This window comes from Vigna umbellata, chromosome 4, assembly GCF_029865625.1.
Source record: "Vigna umbellata cultivar VRB3 chromosome 4, Vumbellata_1.0, whole genome shotgun sequence".
Classification (NCBI taxonomy): Eukaryota; Viridiplantae; Streptophyta; class Magnoliopsida; order Fabales; family Fabaceae; genus Vigna; species Vigna umbellata.
Window position 1 is genome coordinate 6,395,686 of NC_142168.1, and position 19,892 is coordinate 6,415,577.

At 31.8% G+C, this 19,892-nt stretch overlaps 2 pseudogenes; one reads left to right on the top strand and one right to left on the bottom strand.

Annotated features, from left to right (window-relative positions):
* Positions 1–15,395, bottom strand: part of LOC148199139 (uncharacterized) — a 98,355-nt pseudogene extending 82,960 nt beyond the window's left edge.
* A 1,480-nt stretch (positions 15,396–16,875) lies between these two features.
* On the top strand, positions 16,876–18,496 carry LOC148199140 (uncharacterized; annotated as a pseudogene).
* The last annotated feature ends 1,396 nt before the right edge of the window (positions 18,497–19,892 follow it).

The following is a 19,892-nucleotide window of genomic DNA, read 5'->3' on the forward strand; positions in this document are numbered from 1 at the left end:
CATCATTATTCTTATATTACGTTAGGTCTTCAATTCCTAGTAAAATTGCATATATTTTTGTAATACTTAATAATTCAAAAATTAAATAAATATAAGTGGAAATATAAAATAAATATCAGAAGAGTAGGTTTACTATTTTTCTTTAAATAAGGGTACACATTTCAAATGAATTACATCAGTTTCATTTATAACATTTGCGATAGGTTGGTTCCTCGTATCTACATGGTCCATCTTTCTTAATATACCAATGACAGTCGACACATATTTTGATATATCTATGTTGATCGTATGCATCAAAATACAGTAAAGGGCCGTTTCCCCATTGAAACGAACAAAAGTACAGTGTATTCATAAGAAAGTTAGGTCCAAAACTCCATTGGAAGCTTTGGTTAATAGGGAGAAGGTGGAATCCAAGATCATCATCTTTTGATTTGCAGTGAAGGTTTAGATTTTCTTTTCTACATATACATATACATACATATATATATATATATATACATACATATATATATATATATATACATACATATATATATATATACATACATATATATATATATATATGCATACATATATATATATACATACATACATATATATATATACATACATATATATATATATATGGGTTTGCTAAGGCACGTACGCCTGTTTTTCAGTTGGTACAAAAAAAGAAACTCCAAAACCCTTACTCACCTCTCTCATTCCTCTCAACCCTTTCTCTTTCCTCTTTCTCATTCCAATCTTTTCTCTGTCATCCCTAGTCCCAATTGAAAAAATCAGAAACACTTGCCGTTAAATAATCTTACAAAAAAATGATTTTATAATGAGTTTTCATCTTATAATTTTTGTCTTATATACTTTTATCCAATTTTCACAAGCAGAATTGGTAATTGACCTGAAAAAAAATCAAAAATACTCGCTGTTAAACAATTTCTTACAAAAAAAATGATTTTATAATGAGTTTTTATTTTATAATTTTTTTCTTATTTAATTTTATCTAATTTTATCTAATTTTCACAAGCATAATCACATCAAATGAATTGATAATTGGCCTGGAAAAAAAATCAGAATCACTCAGTTGTTAAACAATTTCTTACAAAAAATGACTTTATAATGAGTTTTCGTTTTATAATTTTCGTCGTATATAATTTTATCTAATTTTCACAAGCATAATGACATCCGACATCCGAAAGAATTGGTAATTGGCAGGGTTTTTTTAGAGAGGGTTTTTTTAGAGATGATGATTCAACATATGCAGATGATGAAATTAGAGAGGTTAGTGAAGATGGTGAAATTGAAGAGATCTTGAATGAACCTTTGCCTGAAAGTGAATATGTCAATGACTCAACTCTTTACAAAGACAAATTTTTTAAAGACAAGTGTTTCTGATTTTCTCAATGGAACGAAAGAGGTGAGTAAGGGTTTGAGTTTTTTTTTTTTTAAGTTTTGAAAACAAAAATTATTAAAATACCCTTAACCTTAAAACTTAGAATCCATGATATATAAGGGTATTTTTGTCTACTAAAATCCGGTACACATTGCTAAAATGTACCAACTAAAAAAACAGGCGTACACACGTTAACAAATCCCATATATATATATATATATATATATATATATATATATATATATATATATATATATATATATATATATATATATATATATATATTATGAGGCCAAAAATGTCTTTTCACTGTTGTATTTGACTTGATTTACTAAAAACATGTAAAATTTTATTCAGAGGATAACATTTATTTAAAAATTACTCTCTTAATTTTTGTGTTATTTAATTCATTCATTCATTCACGTTTGGTAAAAATAATTTGAGTAATAAGAAAACATTTATTTGAAATGATCTTTTTTTTATAATCTTCTCTCACTATTAATTATTAATATTCTATTACTCTTGTGGTGCTTAATTAATTAATTAAATCCATATAATTGACATGTGGGCGGTCATGTCATTCCTTAATAGGGTTGGAATTGAACAACTTTCAGGAAAACTAATGAATGAAGCACAGTAATAAAATATAAATAGCTAATGGTAAGGGAATATTATAAAAGAATTTGGAATAAATGTTTTCTTATAATTAGAATTGTTTTCATCAATAAAATGTAAATTAATTAATTAATTAACCTAAATGAGAAAAGAATATCAATATTAAATTTTGAAAAAAATCTTATACTGAGTTTCCTTACAGTTAAAATTAGTTTTAGCAATAAGTTTAAATGAATTAAAAACTTAAAAATCTAATAAAACAAATGGCTTAAAAATATTATATTACAAAAGAATTTTTTTTGGAATAAATGATTTTGTCTAATTAAAATTTATTTTATCAATTAAATTTAAATGAATGAATGAATTAATTAACATAAAAATTAAAATAGGAATAAAATATCAATAATTAATGATAAAAAATAGTATAAAAGAAAAGAAATTTATAATAAATATTTTCTAATAATTAAAATAAATGTTATAAATAAAATTTAGGGAATTAGTTAATTAAAACAAAAATTAAAAGTAATAAAATATCCATAATTTAAAATTTAAAATACTCACATCACTTCTACTTATAACCATTTTATATTACCCAATAAGTTTACCCACTAATTATATAATTTTAATTATCGATAAATTATATTAATAAAAAATATATTAATAATATATATTTTATTTGTCGATAAAAAATTTACTATTAAATAAAATATACATTATGAAAAAATTTGTACGTAAAATTCATTGATTAATCAAATTTATTAAGGAATTTATTTTGTTGATAAAATTTTATTATTAATTCCAAATGTTTTTAGTAAATATTAAATAAATCTCAGAAGAACATGTGATTTTGCGTCTATTATTTTATTTTCTTTTCCTAGGTGCTTTCTTTTTTCTTCTTTATTTTCCGCACTTAATCTTTCACTTTATAATTGTATTTTATCATATTTTTAAATAAATCAATTTTTATTTAGTCTAAAGAATAAATATTCTATTTTTTTATGATTTTGTCTTTATGTATTAAAAAAATATTTTTTATTAGCCATGATTTTGTACCGGTTAAATATAAGATTAGAAATATTTATATTACGGTTAATTTTCTTTAATAGCTACAACTGTTTTCTATTATTTTAAATTAATTATTAATTGTATTGTCTTTGTTCATCTTCATTCTTATTATATTTGTTCATATTACCTTTATCGTTCTCTTCATTATTTTTAGATTACGTTAGGTCTTCAATTCCTAGTAAAATTGCATACTTTTGTAATGTTTAATAATTCAAAAATTAAATATATGCAAGTGGAATCATAAAATAAATATTCATGACATAAAAGTGTATGTTTATTATTTTTCTTCATAAAAGCGTACATAGTTCAAATGAAACACATCAGTTCCATTTATAACATGTGCGAATGATTGGTTGCTCATATCTACATGGTCCATCTTTGTGTATATACCATTGCAACTCTGCCCCCGTACCGATATCCCTAGCTTCGTCGTATGCATCAAAATACAATAAAGGACCATTTCCCCATTGAAACGAACAAAAGAACAGTGTTTTCCCAAAAAAATTGGGTTGAAAAGTCCATTGGAAGCTTTGCTTAATAGGAAGAAGGTGGAATCCAAGATCATCATTTTTTGATTTGCAGTGAATGTTTAGATTTTCTTTTCCCTCCAAACTATTCGTAATTTTCACAGTAGTTTTTTGTTGCCATCCATCATGCGTACTTTCTAGAGTAGTTTTTGCCCATGCCAACGTAAGCATGCACAACAATAGAACGATTTTCATGAACACAAACATTTCAAACTGACAATTTTTTCTAGTAATGAATCGGTTATATATATAGGCTAAAAAACAATGGCCTGATGACAAAGGACAAAAATGTCGTTTCATTGTCACCATTAATTATTTATATTCTGTTAGTCTTTTAATTGTTGTGCTAAATTAATTAATTCAATTAATATAGTTGATATACATGAGTGACGGTCATGTCATTCCTTATTAGGGTTGGACTTGAACAACTACTATTTTCACTTTTAATTAGCACAATGATTATTAATTTTCCTTGTAGAACACACAAAAGGTTTTTGACGAGGAAATGTTTGCAAACATATGGGAAAACTAATGAACGTAGCACAACAATTAACAGAGTAATAAAATCTAAATAGTTAATGGTAAGATAATATTATAAAAGAATATGGAAGAAATTTTTATAATTAGAATTATTTTTTAATGTAAATTAATTAATTAACCCAAAAATAAATGAGAAAAAATATCACTATTTAATTCTGAGAAAAATATTGTACTATGTTTCCTTACAATTAAAATTAGTTTTAGGAATAAATTTAAATGAATTAATTAAGTAATTAAAACAAAAATAAAAAAGTATTAAAGAATCAATAATTAATGGTTTAAAAAATATTATACTATAAAAGATTTTTTTTTCAATAAATGCTTTTCTATAATTAAAATTTATTTTATCAATTAAATTTAAATGAATTAATTAATTAATTATCATCAAAATTAAAAGAGTGATAAAATATCAATAATTAATGATAAAAAATATAGTATAAAAGAAAATAAATTTGTAATAAATATTTTCTTCTAATTAAAATTACTTTGATAAAAAAAATTGAGGGAATTAATTAATTAAAACAAAAATTAAAAAATGAAAAAATATCAATAATTCAAAATTAAAAACACCTGTGAAGGCCTGAAAAATAGAATTTAAAAGAGCTAAAAGGTTATTAAGTTAATAGGACCAAACTTTAAAAAGCTCATTTAAAACATCTTGGTCCATTAGCTTAAGCATTATGTCTCTCTCTAAAACTCAGTTTCAGATTTTCTCTACCTTCTCTCTACCACAACTCTATCTTCTCTCTACCAAATCTCTTCTCTGAACCGTTTAATCTCCGATCAGGTGCTGCCAAAACGTCCGCAACATAGTGGACTTCAAAACTAACCGATTCATTTCGGGTTCTAAGCTGGTAAGTCCCTCCATACAACCTCTTCTCCGTTCTTGAACTTGGACATGCATTTTGCTGGTTGTGTAAGGGCCTAGAAAATTATAAGGCCATTGGGCCCAGTTGGAGGCAGCTAGGCCCAATCTAAGGGAACATGACCTTAGCAAGGGTCTTTACCCAAAAGTCAGATTCTTCTTTCTGTTTTCCTTTCTCACTCTAAAAAGAAACTCTTGCCCTAAAAGTTTTCTCTGCCTTCTCTCTAGATACCCAGAACCTTGAACAATAGAAAGTTGATTCTGGTGCTTCCTAAGTGTCTGTGGAGTAGGGGGTTTCGTTTCCAGAGAACAATTTCTTGTTCCGACCGGTAAGTTTCCTTTTCCCCTTCTCTTTCACTGTTCTAGAACCTAGGGCATGCGAATTTGCCAGGTTCACGTACCTTGTACGTTTTCCTTCCATTCTCTGTCTATTTGAGCTCTAAGAGCTATGTTTTATCACCAATATGGTGATTTGTAGGTTCTGTCAAGTTCCGCTCTGTGTGGAGGGTACTGTTAGGGAACTCCAGTAGGATATACTGCTCATCTTCAAGGTAAGGGGAGCTAGTTATTTTGTTTGAAATTAATTTATGAGATATATGCATGTTAAGTCCTGAATTGGTGTGTTGATTTAAACTGTTATGTACTGTTGAGTTATATTTTGTGGTGAGCATATTGATTTGTATCTGCTGGATGTGTGGAAGTTGTGTAACCATAATGTGCTGAACATGATTTGACTTGGATATATTGGTTGGTTGTACTGTTTTGTTGAAGGGGTTTGGAGTACGTAATGTGGGGTATGTGATTAATAAGTCGGTGTAGAGGTACTGTTTAAGGTTACTGTGAGGGGATGGGTGATAAATATATATATATAATTGGGTATTTGATGTCTAGAACAATGTAGGACAGTTCTAATAAATTAGACAAATCATAACTTGTTAAAAGCCTTTCTTTGTTGGTAGGATAGAGGGGGCTTAAAAACCTGAGTTGGCACATCCCTGATCATAGAGCAGCCCTGGCCTGGTCCAATACGTTGTGACTAGTCATATGTGCTAGCGCCGAAGGTGAGTCTGATGCGTTCAGACATCTGAACCCTCTCCGGTGACCAATTTGGGGGAAAGTAAGATCTCTACTATGATAAAAAAATTAGACAAGTAGTTTACCAAATAAGAACTCTGGGAAATAGATAGAATGGATAATGAGTGGATACACGTATTGTTTCAGGTTACGGTGAGGTAAGGGGAGCTGGAGCTGTTCCTATAGATCGTAGAAATATTAATCTGTGGTTGGGATATGTGATATTCTGTTCTCTGATGAAAATCTGGGAAAAAGGGGAATGAAACAGGAGCTCTGGTTGTGATTCTGCAAAATTCTGCAGAATTCGAAAGTGACGTTCGTCCAAATAGAAATTTAAATATGTAAACGTTCGTCCCAAAATGGTAATTTAAATAGGTCAACGTTCGCCCAAACAGTTTTCCACCTGATAGGTTCAGTCTGTAAACGTTCGTCCAAACATTATGCGATCCATTATGATTGTCGGTTTTAGCGTTCGACCAATTATGTTCAATCTAATATGGTGTCCGGTTATGAGCGTTCGGTCTTGTGGTCTGCGAGCTTTAGCGTTCGTCCTTGGGCATGTGTTAATGATCAATTAGCGTTCAGTCTTATCTGAATTTAATATTCTTAGGTTTCAATATGAGCGTTTGGTCTGGTGTTCTGCGAGCTTTAGCGTTCGTCCTTGGGCATGTGTTAGTGATCAATTAGCGTTCGGTCTTAATCTGACATTCACAATTTCGGATCTCGAGCGTTCGGTTTTGGGGTAAAAGTTATTATAAGCGTTCATCCTAATTTGGTATTCTCGGATAGTGATCCTGAGCGATCGGTCAATCTTGAGCGTTCAGTCTTTTTTGGATGTCCGTTTTGGACGCTCTTTAGGTCGTTCTGGGGCTTTTGACCCTTCCGGAGCCATTGGTGAGGGTCCCCAAGCTGTTTGAATTACTTAAGTATTGAATATTAAAAGTCCTAAAGAAATTTGTGTTAATAAGTGATGGTTTTGTGAAAGTATGTAATGTATTAATTGTTTTTATGACATTGTTGATGTTGTATGATGATGTAAATGAATATGAGGAGGACATCTCAGGGAGAGATGACTGAAAGTGATGTGTGGGGGTGATGATGTTGTTCTGTATAACTGTATGGAGCTTTGAACTGGTATGTCTATCCCTACACTCGAAGCACTGTTCATACTCAGATAGAGGAGAGCAGTGTAAGTGGTGAGAGTAGAGGGAGGTCCTCGTCTATAGTCTTAGAGTTTAGACATAGACAGATTTGGGGGATTTACCTTGCATAGTGTTGGGGAGTGCCAGCTGAACTACGCAAGTGCAAAGACGACCAATAGTTCGACAATTATACTAATCCGGATGAGTCGCGTGAGTGTTTGAGTCATGGTTTAAAGTGTTATGTATTAACTGTTTTATATGTACTAAGCATGATGATTATTAATTGATTGAACAGTTTGATGATTGCCTGTTTATCTAGCTCACCCTTGCTTCTGTGTTGTGTGCTGCTTGTGTATGTTTTTCTTTGCGATGATCATCCTCTTAGATGGGAACAGATGTTGTTGAGGAAATACCTCTGGAGCAAGAGCTGGAGGAGAATGATGCTGCTGCACAATCTACTTAGAATTTAGATATCTTAAACCTTTGGATATTAAATACTCTAAACTGTCTAAGTTTGAAAACTCTGTATTTTTGCTTTGGATGATTGTAATTTCATATTTAATTGCAAGTCATACTCTAACTGATCTCTTTATTGGGAATGTTGACTCCTATCTTATATGATGTGGTTAATATATTTTGGGATGTCACAGGTTGCATGTGCCTTAAGCTTTCTCCTTTTCCATTTTTTCACTTCATTCTAGCTCTAAGAGCTGTTTCCATCACCATTTTGGTGGGTTGTAGGGTTTTATTGAGTTCTTGCGGTGAAGGAACTGTTGGGGTGTTCTTGCGAGCTATCCAGTCAAGTTACTCTAAGGTAAGGGGAGCTAGAATACTTCTTTCAATAGCTTGCATAAAGTGTATTTATATTGGATTATGAATTGGTGCACTGTTTGGAGTTGTATTTTGCGTTTTGAGTATGTTGTATTGTATGTGTTGATATGTGAAATCCATGAAACTATGTTGAGCTGTTTGGAATTGATTTGGATGGGTTTGAATTGCTATAATTAACCAATTAGAAGTGATTTAAGTGTGAAATCCGGTATATTTTTGGTTGGATAGAAATTTGGAGTTTTGTGTTTTTTAGGTCACTTTGAGAGGAAGTGAGGTAGTGATTTTGGGCATTTGGGGTCTAAAGTGCAACTGGGCTATTGGGGCAGTCTTAGCCACTGTAATGTGACTTGTTTGAGTCACTAAATTGACCAAGCTAGGTGCAAAGCCGTGGGATTGGGTTTTGTGTCCCTAGGTTGGAAACATTGATGTTTTAGAGTTGAATTTGAGTTTTAATCACTTTAGAATGGTAGTAGGAATGTTTAGAATCATTTAGATAAGTTTAATTAAGCATAAAACAAGAATTAAGGGTGTTAGAAGTTAGTAAAAATGGTTAGAAATGGTCATGTTGGATTCTGCTCATAATTATGCAGAATTATGCAGTTGACCGTTCGGTCTTGTGCTGCTCTCGATCATAACTGGGTTGGTCTCTTTTGAGTCTTACCAGTTCAAGATCGTCCGGTCTCTTAATGAGTGTTTAGTTTTGTACTAGCACTCGGTCTCAAGGCTTTAAGTGTTCGGCCAAGGCTCTAAGTGTTCGGCCAAGGCTCTAAGTGTTCGACCAAGGCTCTAAGTGTTCGGCCAAGGCTCTAAGTGTTCGGCCAAAGCTCTTAGTGTTCGGCCAAGGCTCTAAGTGCTCGGCCAAAGCTCTAAGTGTTCGGCCAAAGCTCTAAGTGCTCGGCCAAAACTCTAAGTGTTCGGCCAATGCTCTGAGTGCTCGGCCAAAGCTCATAGCGTTCGGCCAAAGCTCTAAGTGCTCGGCCAAAGCTCCTAGCATTCGGTTTCTCTTAGTGGTCAGTCCTAAATAGTGTTCGGCCACTTCTTCAGGCTTATCTTTTATGGACCGTTCAGTCCTGTCCATTGGGAAGTGAGATACCATTCAGTCTCCACCATTTATAGGGTGTTCGGTCTTGCTCATAATGTGTTGATGTTTTTTGTTTGGCCACCATTTTTATTTATTCCAGTATGCTATTTTGATTAATTGTTCCAATTGCTTTAAGGGCTTATGTGCGCATTATCATGTTGGTGTTACAGTGGAAAGTATTAGTATTGGACATAATTCCATGATCCTCAAGGGGGATACATGGTGGTGCCCTTTCAGTGGGTTTAAAATGATTTGCATGGTAGCTCAGTCTTGGGGGTTTTGCTGACGCTCCAATGGTCTTTCATTCTCAAGTAAAAAGGATTGATCCATGTGGTGAGGAGTAGCAGGAGGTCCTAATCTTGGGTGCTTCCAGTATGGTCAAAGGTGAGTGATAACGGACTAACCTTGTGAGTGTGGTAGGGTGAAACCCATTGGCAATGGCTTTGCAAAGCAGCAGAAGCCACCACGAAAGCATAACCCACCATAGCTCGGCAATCATTGTAAGTCCGGACGAGTCAAGTTTAAGTGCAACAAGTCATGTTTGTGTAGTGTAGTGTATCTGTCTTTACTTGCATGTTGCTTGTGAATGTTATAACATGATTTTTATATTTAGCTCACCCTTGCTTCTGTGTTTGTGTGTTGCTTGAGTATGTTTTTCTTTTGCAATGATCATCCACTTGGATATGAGTAGAGATGGATGAGGTGCCTCTAGAGTAGGCTTTGGAGGAAGATGATGTTGCTGCTTAGTTTAGTTAGGACTCTTAGTTGTTCTTATTATTTTGAAATACTCTATTATTTTTAAGTTTTAAATTTTGACTCAATTTGAGATGACTGTAAGCTTAACTACTTTATTTACAGTCGACTCTAACTGTTCTCTTTTATTAAAATGTGAACTTACTATATTATATGCTTCTATATAATCTGAAATGTTACAATACTTACATCACTCTAACGGAAGAATTTTACCCACTAATTTTATAATTTGAATTATTGACAAATTTTATTAATAATATATATTTTATTATCGAAAAATTCACTATTAAATAATATATATTATGAAAAATTTCGTAGTTAAAATTCATTAATTAATCAAATTTATCAATGAATTTATTTTCGTTGATAAAATTTTATTATTAATTCCAAAATCTTTTTAGTAAATATAAAATAAATCTCAGAACATGCGATGGTGTTTTCGTTTCTTTTAATAGGTACTTTCTTTTTTCTTCTTTATTTTCCGCACTTCAACTTTCATTCTTTATATTTGTGTTTTCATTTTTATCTCTTATAATTTTATCATGTTAAACAAAGAAAATCTGTTTGTATTTTATCAGATTTTTAAATAAAATAAATTTTTATCTTGGTTAAATATTCTATATATTTTATTGTTTTTATGATTTTTTCATTATGTATTAAAAAAAATAGTTTTAATAGCTATTATTTTGTAACAGTTAAATATAAGGCTGGAAATATTTGTATTACTGTTAAATTTTTTTAATCGCTACAATTGTTTTCTATAATTTTAAATTTAGTTACTAATTGTATTGTTTTTGTTCATTTTCTTTCTAATGATATTTGTTCATAGTGCTTTCATAGTTCTCTTCATCATTATTCTTAGATTACATTAGGTAGCCAATTCCTTCCCACGCTATCGTGGAATCAACCCAGCCAGATATTAGATGTTTTTACTTATGTAATTTTAGGGTTAATTAATTAATTAATTCATTTAAATTTTATTGATAAAGATAATTTTAGTTATAGAAAAATATTGATTCCAAATTTTTTATAATATAATATTTTTTTTATAAAGGCGTACATAATTAAAACGTAAGTGGAAGTATAAAATAAGTAAAATGAGAAGTGTACATGTATTATTTTTCCATATAAAATTCAAATGAAGCACATAGGTTGGTTTCTCGTATTTACATGGTCTATCTTTCTTAATATATTATTGACAGTCTAAACATATCGATATCCCTATTGATCGTATGCATCAAAATGCAACAAAACTTCGTTGGAAGCTTTGGTTAATATGGAGAAGATGGAACTCAATGTCATCATCTTTTGATTTGTCGTCAACGTTTAGATTAAAGTATTCCTAATCTGAATAATAATCTTCACATTTGGTAAAAATAATTTGAGTTATAAGAAAACATTTATTTGAAATGATCTTTTTTATAATCTTCTCTCACTATTAATTATTTATATTCTATTACTTTTTTAATAGTTGTACTAAATTAATTAATTTAATCCATATAATTGACATAGATGAGTGGGTCATGTTATTCCTTAATAGGGTTGGAAATGAACAACTTTCAATTTCACTTCCAATTAGCACAAAATGATTATTAATTTTATTTGTAAAAGACACAAGATTTTGATAAAGGAAATACTTGCAAAACATATGAAAAACTAATGAATGTAGCACAACAATTAACAATCCAGAGTAATAAAATATAAATAGCTAACGGTAAGGGAATATTATAAAAGAATTTGGAACAAATGTTTTCTTATAATTAGAATTGTTTACATCAATAAAATGTGAATTAATTAATTAATTAATTAACTCAAAAATAAATGAGAAAAAAATATCAATATTTAATTTTGAAAAAAAATCTTATACTATGTTTCCTTACAATTAAAATTAGTTTTAGCAATAAGTTTAAATGAATAAAAAAATTAAAAAGTAATAAAACATCAATAATATATGGTTTAAAAAATATTATATTATAAAAGAATTTTGTTTGGAATAAATGATTTTATGTGTAACATCCCATAATCTCACACTTGATAATTCATAATTTATATATTGTAACATTACATTTACGGTAACATCCCGTAATCTCACACTTGAAAATTTATAGTTGATATATATCTATACATACATTTTAAACTCAGATTTCAACTATAAACTCATAAATATAACTCCATTTCTTCTAATTTATTCTTCTATCTCTTTCTTCATTAGCACTAGATCAGACGACATTCCTTCATCTGCTCCCGTATAACGAATTATACGATAATCGCACATACACAAACACAAACAAGTAGGGTGAACATGCAACAAATCATTTATAAGACATGCATAATTACTTTGATACAAACATCATATAATAATTATGTCAGACACCCTCATACCATCATACCACAATCACACCATAGATACTCATCCCATCATACCACAATTCCTAATAGACACTCGTCCCACAATACCCAATAAACACTCATCCCCCAATACTCAATAGACACTCGTTCCACAATACCCAATAGACACCACAATACCCAATAGACACTCATCCGGATGATACGTTGATGAGCGGTCACGGGAGGTTATGCACTTGTGATGACTTCTACTTCTTCTTACAAATACACTTCCAAAATACTCCATACCATTCACAAGGTTAGTCCTCAACACTATGTCCAAAACCGGCACATAGACAAGGACCTCCTGCCCCTCTCACCACATAATTCATCCTTCTCTACTTGAGACTGAATGATTATTAGAGTATCAGGATAACCTCCAACAATAGGACCCTCAACATCAACATATACACAAATATCATATCATTACAGAATCTCTCCACGAGACTCATACCATGCTCATATTCCTCAACTCATATTATACCATTACAAAATCTCCCCATAATACTCATATCATGTTTAGATGCATAAATTCAAATCTAATATAATAAAATACAATCATCACAGAAATCATACAAAATGAATATATCACAAAATAAATTAACAATACTAAAATATCACCATAAATGGTCACCGAAGAAGAATCAAATGTTTGACGAATCAAACTCACCATAAACGCCAGTACATATGACTAGTCACAACTTACTGGATTTGACCAAGGTTGCTCTATGATCAGGGATGTACCAACTCCGATTTTTAAGATTCCGCTATCCTACCATCACAATTATAATTCATAATTTCCTATCTACCACAATAACTTGAATTCATTCCAACGAGATATATTGCACAATAGTTTAACAGTACATAATCTGTTCAACAAGATTTAAGTTAAAAACCTGTCGAGTAGAGACTTCCAAGAAAGAGAGGTGCATTACAATGTACAACTTAAGTACCAAGTCTTTCCTTAGCCAAAGTGTTCCTCAACTAGTTTTAACAAATTTCTTATTTACAGATTCAAAACAACAACATATAATATTAACACAGAAATTCAATATAGATAGATATACAATAAGCATTAACAGTATTCACACTGAATTTCAAGACATGAATAGTAATAAAACAGTACTAAATCATAATATAAAAGCTTAGAAATGTTAGCTCCCCTACCTCTATTCTATACTTCTCTTGCTCCGAATTTGTTTCCCTGAAAACCCTTCAGAACCTCTACTCTTCTTGCAACTAAAAATTTTCTCCCTAACTCTTTCTTCTCTATTTCTCAAGCTCGCACTTGATTCTTCTTCTCTTTGTGCAGAATAACCTCTCCTCTCATGGCTATTTATAGTCCAAAAATTTTACTATTTAACAATTTTTTAATATTATTTATTATTTTAATATTATCTTATTATATTAATATTTTAATCACCACTTGGCCTATTTGATCCCTCAATAATGCCTTAAAATCTGAGTGCTTTATCCACTATCAATATTTTAAATTTTATTTTGTTTTTCTTCGTTTTTTTTTACAAAAAGATAGAAAAGAGTTTGAACCCATCACCACAAATTTTCTACCAATTAAGCTACCAAAATTTCTTATTTAACTTTTCACATAAACTTATTATATTTTCCATTCACAAAGAAATTTATTTCTACTATTAATAAAATTGTAAATATTTTTCATGGGTCTTACATTCTCGCCAACAACAAAAAATTTTCGACCTCGAAAATTCTATACATCAAGGAAATAGTTGAGGGTATAATTGCTTCATTTCTTCTTCTAAATCCCATGTAGAGTCACCTGTTCTCCTATCCCAAACCACCCTGACTAAATTGATAGTTTTTCCTCTAAGTTCATTTGTTTTAGAGTCTTCTATACAAATAGGTTGTACTTCCACTGAGAGATCCTCTCGGATTTGAATCTCTTCTATTTCTAAAATGTGAGAAGGATCATGTACATACTTTCTTGGTTGGGGAACATGAAAAACTGAATGGAGATTGGCCAACATAGGGGGTAACGCAATCTCTTAAGCGACTGGTCCAATTCGTCTCAAAATTTGGTATGGGACCAATGAACTTAGGAGAAAGTTTCCTCGAGCGAAGAGCTCTACTGACACCCGTGGTTGAAGTTACTCGCACGACAACATGATCCCTAACCGCAAACTTTAACGGTCTCCTCCTTTGATATGCATATGATTTTTGTCTACTCTAAGAAGCCTTCATTCTTTCCCGTATCAATTTTACTTTGTTGATGGTTTGTTGTAGTAGCTCAGGTCCTATTAAAACGGATTCACCATCCTGATACCAACACAATGGAGTTTGACATCGTCTGCCACACAGAGCCTCATAAGGTGACATACCTATTCTTGATTGGAAACTGTTGTTATAGGTAAATTCCACAAGAGGAAGTATTTCATCCCAACTACCAAGATGATCTAATACACAAGTTCTCAACAGATCTTCTAATGACTGGATAGTCCTTTCAGATTGTCCATCAGTTTGGGGATGATATGCGAAACTCATTCGTAATTTGCTGCCCATAACTTCCTGTAGGATTTGCCATAATCTAGAAGTAAATCTTGGGTCTCTGTCTGACACAATGCTAGATGGTATACCGTGCAATCTCACTATTTCTTTTATGTACAATTGTGCCAGCTTAGTCATTGACATTCTTTTTCAGTTTGCTAGAAGGTAACCTAAATTCTTTAGTTGGTTCTGTTTCGATCAATTCTTCTATCTCTTTCAGGTTAGGGTCCACGAATTGTTTCTCCTTGATTAAACTTAGAAAGTCGTTAGATATAGTCAGACTACTACATCTAATGAAATCTACTTCATACTCCATCTATAGCTTCAGATCTCTGAATTTCTCCACTAACTCTAATTATTTGATCATCATATGGGAAACATGTACCATCTTCCTACTCAAAGCATCAGCTACTACATTCGCCTTTCCCGGATGGTACAAAAGTTCAAAGTCATAATCCTTTAAAAACTCCATCCATCGCCTTTGCCTCATATTTAGCTCTTTCTGGTCAAATAGGTACTTTAAAATTTTGTGATCGCTAAATACTTGAAATTGGACACCATAAAGATAGTGTTGCCAAATCTTCAGAGAAAACACCACTGCTGCCATTCTAGATCATGAGTAGGATAATTCTTCTCATGAACCTTTAATTGTCTTGAAGCATAAGCCACTACCTTCTTTTCTTGCATGAGCACACACCCTAACCCCTAGTGTGAAGCATCACAGTAAATCTCAAAAGACTTACTTGGATTTGGGATAATCAATATTGGTGCACTCGTCAACCTTTGCTTCAATTCCAGGAAGCTTTTCACACACTTATCCTTCCAAATAAACGGTTGATCTTTGCGAGTTAGCTGTGTTAAAGGCGCTACTATTTTAGAAAAACCTTCTATAAATTTTCTATAGTATCCAGCTAAGCCCACAAAGCTCCGTATTTCTGTTTGTTAGCAAAATGATGAAGATGAAGTTTTGATGATATCTAAATCAAGTCAAGAACAACCAAGACTCATGAAGAATGATTTTTGAAGACTTGTAACTTTTGTAATAACTGTATGAACATAGGAAATTAGTGGTTTTATGTATGCATTCAAAAGTGACGTAAAAATGAACCAAGAGCAAAAATTGTGCAGTGCTAATCGATTAACCAGGGTAGGTAATCGATTAGCAGTAATCGATTAACAAAGGTCAAAAATCGATTGTTCCAGAGAAGAATGGAAAAACACAGCAAAACGGGCTAATCGATTACCCAGGGTGGTTAATCGATTAGCGTTAATCGATTAGCGTTAATCGATTAGCAGAGGCTGTTAATCGATTAACAAAGTGACCATTTGAAAAACTAGCCGTTTTTAGAGCCGTTGGACTATCCGTTGGTGAGTTAATCGATTAACCACTTAAGTTAATCGATTAACACAGTCAGAAAGGCTGAAAACGAAAAATGGAAGAGCCTTTGGATGAGTCTATAAATATACTCTCATTTCCTCTCAAGAATAACTAGAGAAACTCTTTCCTTGTGCTCAAATACTTAGAAACTCTTGAGAATTGTGTGCTCTTGCTCAGCTAAGGAAACTCTGTCTGTAGAGTTGGTGAAATACTGCTACGGTGATAGAGGAATAGCTAGTTCATCCTTGGTGTGTCTAAGGAAGTGTTCGGAAGAGGAAGTCATCCTTCGTGAAGTATTCGGAGGAAGTGTTTCATCCTTTGTGAAGATTCAAAGGAGGTGTTGGTTCATCTCTTGTGGCATCAAGAGAGGTGTTTTCTAAACTTTTACAAATTGTATCTGTGTGATTGTAGTTTGTAATTGTTTTGTGATTAGTGAATTGTTTATCTTGTTTTGAGATAAGCGACTGGACGTAGGATTGGTAAGATCCGAACCAGGATAAAATCATCTGTGCAAATTTCTCTCAACCTTACTCTATTTTATTGTTATTATTAATTGCTAAGTAAGTTTAATTGAGTAGAAATTTTTAAGGCACATGTTTTTAGTAAGAACCAATTCACCCCCCCTCTTGGTTTGTTGTTCCACGCTAACCCATCCGCTGTAGCCGCTTCTGACAATTAGGTATCAGAGCTTGCTTTGATAGTCATTCAAATGGCGGGATCGTATCAATCATTCGCAGAGGGTGCTTCTATCAATAGACCACCACTATTCACAGGTGAAAATTGCGCATTTTGGAAGGTCAGAATGCAAATATTTATGGAATCTATTGATATAGATATTTGGGATACTGTTGCATTTGGTCCTTTTGTTCCAACTAACAATATGCAGGAACCAAAGCCCCGTGAGCAATGGACTGCTGAAGATAAGAAAAAATTTGGTAATGATGTAAAAGCTCGTAATATTATTTCATCTGCTTTAACTGTTGATGAGTTTTACAGGATTTCTGTTTGTAAAACTGCACAAGAAATGTGGGAAGTACTAAGAGTAACCCATGAAGGTACAGATGATGTTAAGAGAGCTAGAAAGAATACCTTAATCCAGGAATACGAGATGTTCAGGATGAAGCAAGGGGAAACAATAGTAGATGTTCAGAAACGCTTCACCAACACCGTAAACCATCTTATTGGACTAGGTAAGTCCTTCGATACTGATGAGCTTAATATAAAAATTTTGAAATCTTTAGACAGGCCTTGGCAACCAAAAGTGACTGCAATTTCTGAGTCACAAAATCTCAACACAATGACCATGGCTGCATTATTTGGAAAGTTGAGAGAGCATGAACTTGACCTCGGAAGACTAGATGAAGAAGAAGCAAAAACTAAGAAAAAGACTCTAGCCTTCAAATTTGAGGTAGAAAAGAGCAAAAGCAAAATGGAAGATGAAGACTCAGAAGAAGACGAAAATTTGAGTCTACTAATCAAGAGGTTCAACAGGTTCATGAAATCAAAAGGCAAAGGGAGATTCAGAAACGAAAAGGGAGAAAATCAAGGATCTTCCTCAAACTATAGATGTTATGGTTGCGGAGAAAAGGGACATTTAAAAGCAGACTGCCCAAATCAAAAGAAGGGTGAAGAAAAGAAAGAAAAGAAATTCTTCAAGAAAAAGAGAGCATACATCGCATGGGATGATGACAACGAATCAATTTCTGACTCGAGCAATTCTGATGAAGAAGCAAACATATGTCTAATGGCGGATGACGACACTGCTGGAAGCCAAGTAAGTACATTTAACGATTCAGATAATTCTAGTCAATATGATAGTGAAGATGAATTGCATGATACTTATGCTGCTTTATTAGTAGAATCCGAAAAATTAGATATAGCTCATAAGAAATTGAAAAAGGATTTCAAAGAGTTAAAATTGAATTTTGAAAATACTCTTGAAGAAAATCAAAATTTAAAAACAAATTTTGAAACTATTATTGATGAAAATAAAACTGAAAAATAAAATTTTATTTTATGAAAAAGGTAAATATACTAGTAGTGATAAATGTGCATCTTGTGTTAATTATAAGAAACTACTAGATGAAACAACCTTAGGAGAATGTAGTAAAAATAATGAAAATAAGGTTGTTAAAAATAAGTATGTTCCTAGAATTAAAAATAAGCATAATCATAGAACCCGTAGAACTTGGGTAGAAAAAGGAACAACTTATAGGAACACAAATGTTGCATCATGCTTTTATTGTATGAAAAAGGGTCATACATCTAACAAATGTAAAATTAAGCATTATGGTGTTCCAAGTGGTAGATATGCTTGGGTTGTAAAATGATTTCAATCTTTTTAATCTAACCCAAAGGACCCATACAAAGTAGTTGGGTACCTAAATAGCTTGTTCTTTTTATGTTGTAGGAATTATCAAAACCAAGGAAGTATATGTGGTGTCTTGACAGTGGATGTTCAAAACACATGACCGGAGATAAAAAGAAATTTACAAGCTTCCGGAAAAAGGAACGAGGCTTTGTCACCTATGGTGACAACAACAAAGGAAAAATCCTTGGAATAGGAGATATTGGAAGTGAAGATACCTTAATGATCAAAGACGTGCTATATGTGGAAGAATTAAAGCACAACTTAATTAGCATTAGTCAATTATGCGATAAAGGATTCAAGGTAACCTTCGAACAAAATTCTTGCACTATTTATAAAAATGATTCTTCTGAAATTGCTTTGAAAGGAATTAGGCATAACAATATTTATTTGATTGATTTAGAAAATGCATCAAATAGGAATATTTCATGTTTAGTAGTAAAAGAAGAAAATCCATGGTTATGGCATAAAAGAGCTGCACATATTCATATGCAACAATTGAATAAACTCATTTCTAAAGACTTAGTAATTGGTCTACCAAAACTAAAATATGTGAAAGATAAATTGTGTGATGCATGTCAAAAGGGAAAACAAGTGAAATCATCTTTTCATTCGAAAAATGTTGTTTCTAGTTTAAAACCCTTAGAACTTTTGCACATGGATTTATTTGGTCCCTCTAGGATAAAAAGTTTTGGAGGAAATTATTATGCTTTAGTTATTGTAGATGATTATTCAAGATATACTTGGACTTTCTTTCTTACTCTTAAAAGTGAAGCTTTCAAAGAATTTAAAAAGTTTGCAAATTTAGTTCAAAATGAAAAGGATTTGAAAATAAAGGCTATTAGAAGTGACCATGGAGGTGAATTTCAAAATGAATCTTTTGAAACTTTTTGTGAAGAATATGGCATTTCTCATAATTTTTCTGCACCTAGAACTCCTCAACAAAATGGAGTTGTAGAAAGAAAGAATAGATCCTTAGAGGAACTTGCTAGAACTATGTTAAATGAATATAGTGTTCCTAAACAATTTTGGGCTGATGCTGTGAGTACTGCATGTTATGTATTGAATAGAATGCTAATTAGGCCAATTTTGAAATGTACTCCTTATGAACTGTTTAAAGGTAGAAAACCAAATGTTTCACATTTAAGAATTTTTGGATGCAAATGTTTTGTCTTAAATAATGGAAAACAGAATTTAGGAAAAGTTGATTCCAAAGCTGATGAAGCTATTTTTCTAGGATATTCTCTAACTAGCAAAGCTTATAGAGTTTTTAATCGGAAAACATTTGAAATAGAAGAATCTGTGCATGTTGTCTTTAATGAAATTGTGGACCTTGAGGCAAAACCTCTTGAGTTAGA